Source organism: Triticum dicoccoides, chromosome 4B (genome assembly GCF_002162155.2).
Source record: "Triticum dicoccoides isolate Atlit2015 ecotype Zavitan chromosome 4B, WEW_v2.0, whole genome shotgun sequence".
In the NCBI taxonomy this organism is placed as follows: Eukaryota; Viridiplantae; Streptophyta; class Magnoliopsida; order Poales; family Poaceae; genus Triticum; species Triticum dicoccoides.
The window spans coordinates 597,287,568-597,292,480 of record NC_041387.1 but is presented as its reverse complement, the minus strand read 5'-3'; positions in this window follow the sequence as shown (position 1 = coordinate 597,292,480).

The window sequence follows — 4,913 nt, the reverse complement described above, 5'->3', positions numbered from 1 at the left end:
CTGCATGTCTTCTAACCCGACCGCAATTGTACTTTTTTGTTTTGTCGGAGGGGGCGGGCCAGTTGCAATTCTGACAACAACCGCGCAACTGCAAGTGTCGCACCCGACCGCAACTGCATGTCCCCCAACATGCTTGCAACTGGACTTTTATTTTGTCAGAGGGGGTGCTGGGAGAGGGGGCGGGCTAGTGTGCATGTGTGGCACTAGGCATGCAACTGCAAGTGTCACCTCCGACTGCAACTGTATGTCTTCTAACCCGACTACAACTGGACTTTTTTGTTCTGTTGGAGGGGGCTCCAGTGCAGGGGGCAGGCGCGCGGTGTGGGTCTGATTTTTACTGAAGAACTAAAATTGTGTCATGATTTTTGAATTAGAGTTTCTATCATTTACCCCTTACTCATTTTTTTCATTGTCTTTTTTTCTACCACTTTGACTGTTCCCCAGAAAAAACCCAACATTTACCCCTTTCGCGTTTTATTTTATTTGAGCAAAATCACTTCTACCACTTCTAGCATTTTATCACTTCTAGTTATTTTTGGGATTTCTTAGCTTTGCGTGTCTATTGGTGTGTAATACTAATACGGTAGCAGACCATTTCTCTTTCTTTCTTGGTCACGTGGGAGCGCATTTTCCTTTTCTAACCTGGGATATTTGTCTAGTCATTCGTTTCTTCTGTTGTCTTTAAATGTTTCTGCAAAAGCACACACACACGACTACACAAGCCAGCCCAAAGCAATCAAGCCCATAGAAAACAACAAATAAAAGACAACCGAGCCCAGCAAGCGAACGACACAAAACCAGCGACAAAACCAGCGATCAAACTGGCCGACCACATGTGGTGACGTCATTCGACTGAGACTTAGCGAAGTCTCAGTCGAGACGTAGACGGACACATTAAAAATGTGTGGCTAGGTTCCCGAGACTTAACGAAGTCTCAATAAAATCATGAAACATATAAAAAGGAAAAATAAATAAAAGAAAATTTACGCGGATCTTCACATAAGATCTAACGAATATAGCATCTAAGCCTGAGCCGCGATGGCGCCGGGCCCGCTACCGAAGGGCGGCGGGGTGTCTTCTTTTGGGGGAGACCTCCTTTGTGTGGGGTGATGGAGGTCAAGGATGAGGGATCTGGGGCGGCGGCCCTGCGATGGGTCAGTGGAAGATGATGATGGGAGCCTGCTGGTATGCGGTGCGTGATGAGGTCATGTACCTAGGGTAGGGTCATGAACCTGACCAAGGTACCCTCCCCAAGGACATCCCTTAGAAGAAGCCGTCTTCCAGTCGACCAAGAGGGACTCCACTCGACGGACTAGAAGACGCTCGACGAACCTGAAGACACTCGACCATGAAGACTCACTCGACCACCAGGAGTTCATGATCTACTCTGTATCGTAACGGTCAGTAATTAAGTAGTCTTAATGGTCATGATGGCACTTTATGTAGGGCGTTACCAGTAACGCCTGACCTTAATGTACTTTAACCCTCTGCTACGTGGGCTGGCTGGGGTCTTGGCGTCCTCTATATAAGCCACCCTCCTCCACTAGTAGAAGGGTTCGCACCCCTGTAACTCTCACACACATAATCCAGTCGACCGCCTCCGGGCTCCGAGACGTAGGGTTGTTACTTCCTCCGAGAAGGGCCTGAACTCGTAAAACACTTGTGTGCACAACTGCTCCATAGCTAGGATCTTGCCTCTCCATACCTACCCTCCATTCTACTGTCAGGCTTAGAACCACGACAGTTGGCGCCCACCGTGGGGCAGGTGTCTTAGCGACTTGTTGGAGAAGTTGCAATCTTTTCGATTTCCATCATCATGGTTTCAGGTGGAGTTTTGGTTGAGGGCCGCGAGATCCGTCTCGGCGTGCTCACATTCATCGCCGACGACTCTGCCTGGCTGCAGGAGGCTCTGCTCGACGTGGATGCACTCCCGGTCCGTGGAGCTACGCACTTTCGAGCATGCGTCTGCGGCGTCCTTCTGCGGCAGCCGTCGACTCAGTATCGACCGGTTTTCGTGTCATCCTCCCTCCCAGCTTCCCGCCGGCGTAAGCGCTCCGGTCGGTCGAGGCTTCAGCGGTGGGTGAGGCACGCAGTGGCTCGCCAGTCGACCACTGCCCAAGTCGCGGCAATCGAGCCCGACGAATCTCTCTACGACCTGTTTGACCTGTCGACTGGCTTCGCAGAGACTGCATTCGAATGCGACAGCAGTGATCCAGCGGCGGAAGTCCTGATGGTCAATGGATCACACGTTCCCCCCGGATTTCCTGGCGCCGAGGGAGGCAATGGCGGAGGCGACCCGTCACACGACCATGAGGAGTACCGCCCCGAGCCCCTCGACTCGCAGCAGAGAGAAGAGCTTCGCCGCCGGAACATGGATGCGCTTCATACTCCGATCGTTGGAGAAACCCCTGAGGCTCGCGCCTTAGAGGACGCGCGCTTGGCCAACCTGGCTGAGCGCACTCGACTGGAGAACCTTCAGCAGGCACTCGACGAGCGCGCACGGCAACGGATTCCCGACTCTAGTCGACGCCAACTCTTTAAACCTCCGACTCAGGTATACCGCACTCCAATCCAGAATTTGGCAGCTACAACACGTATAGCAGAGTCGATTCAGCCTTCCCAGTCAGATGCTGGCAGAGGCTTGATGCAGATCAGGGATTTGCTCCGGGCAGCTGGAGATGAGAATTCGGCTGTGTCGCAGTCGCGGAACAGGATTCATAGCAGGTCCGTGGCGGCGAATACTGTCCAGTCAGCTCATAGCCCCAGATCGCCCCCGAGGCGTGAAGGGCATGGTGACCGACACGATCAGTACAGGAACTATGAGCAGGATGATCACCGAGTCGACCGCAACGATCGGCGTCGAGTGCCCACTGCTCCCCGGAGGGGCGGATCATATATGCCTCGGTAGCAGGATGACAGACGCTAGTACAGTGGCAGGCGAAGAATTCTAGTCGACCCCAGGGAACCAGGCTTTGATGCGAGATCCATCATTGTTCAAGGTCTGGTCGACCAGAACAGAGCCCATAGAGAGGGTAATGACAGAGATGTACCCACCAGCAACCGAGTGCACGTCTCCGGACCAGAGTGCTTCAGCAGAGCCATCAAAGCCGTGGTGATTCCTCCCAACTTCAGGTTGGCGACTGGAGTCAGCAAATTCAACGGTGAGTCCAAGCCCGATAATTGGCTTGAGGACTACCGAGTGGCTATTCAGATCGGCGGTGGAAATGACGAGGTGGCCATGAAACATCTGCCTCTCATGTTGGAAGGGTCAGCCAGGGCATGGCTGAATCAGTTGACACCCAGCAGCATCTACACGTGGGAGGACCTCTCCCGAGTGTTTGTCAGGACATTCGAAGGAACGTGCAAGCGGCCGGCGGGCTGACAGAGCTGCAATCTTGTGTACAGAAGTCGAATGAGACTCTGAGGGATTACATCCAGAGATGGATCACGCTGCATCACACAGTAGAAAATGTATCCGATCACCAGGCAGTTTGCGCCTTCAAGGAGGGCGTAAAGTACAGAGAGCTAAGTCTGAAATTCGGTCGAACCGGAGACATGTCTCTGAGCCGAATGATGGAAATTGCCACCAAATATGCTAATGGTGAGGAAGAGGATCGGCTCCGGAGCGGCAAGCACAAGTCAGTCGCCCAGGACACCGGAGGCGGAAATTCCAGTCGGAAGTAAAAGCGTAAAGCCGAGCCAGCCGCTCCTGGAGAAGCCTTGGCCCTGAACCAAGGAAAGTTCAAAGGGAAACCCAAGGGGCCTTGGAACCCCAAGAAAGTAAAAGATAAAGAAGGAAATGATGTGTTGGATTTACCATGTCACATCCACACCAAGAAAGACGAAGAGGGTAATTTCATCTACCCGAAGCATACCACTCGACAGTGTCGACTCCTGATACAGCAGTTCCAAGGGAAGCAGTCCAAGGACAAAGAAAAAGAGTCAGACAAGGAGGATAGTGACGGGGAATATCCACAGGTCAATTCCACCTTGATGATTTTTGCTGATGTTGAGAGCAAAAACCGACTGAAAGTTATAAACCGAGAGGTAAATATGGCTGCTCCGTCAACACCCAATTACCTGAAGTGGTCTTAGACTGCCATTACATTCGACCAATCTGACCACCCCACGCACATAGCCACCCCTGGGAGGCAAGCGTTGGTGGTCGATCCCATCATTGAAGGCACTTGACTGACCAAAGTGTTGATGGACGGCGGCAACAGTTTGAATATACTGTATGCTGAGACGCTGAAAGGGATGGGCATTCCGATGTCCAGGCTGAGCACAAGCAACATGAGTTTTTATGGAGTCATCCCTGGCAATAAGGCCGCAACACTCGTCCAGATTGCTCTTGACGTAGTTTTTGGTGATTCAAAGAATTTCCGCAAAGAGAAGCTGACATTTGAGGTCGTGGATTTCCAGAGTGCCTATCATGCAACTTTGGGCAGGCCAGCTTATGCACGATTTATGGCTCGACCATGTTACATGTACCTCAAACTAAAGATGCCTGGCCCTAAAGGCGTGATCACTGTCACTGGTAACTGCAAGAAGGCAGAAGAGTGCTTCCAGAAAGGCTCAAAGATCGCCGATGCTCAGATGGTGGCAGAAGAGTGGCAGGAACACCAAAGGAATGCAGACCCGAGTGATTTGTTGCGAGCCAAAAAGCCTGCTACGGAATCAGCGTTCCAGTCGTCTGGTGAGAAAAAACCTGTTCACATCCACCCGACCGACCCTAACGCTGCTCCGACTCATATCTCCACAACACTCGACCCCAAATAGGAAGAAGCGCTCATCCAGTTCCTCCGTGAGAACTGGGACATTTTTGCATGGAAACCTTCTGACATGCCGGGTGTACCCAGGGGACTGGCTGAGCATCGCCTACGAGTCGATTCAAAGGCAAAACCTGTGAAGGA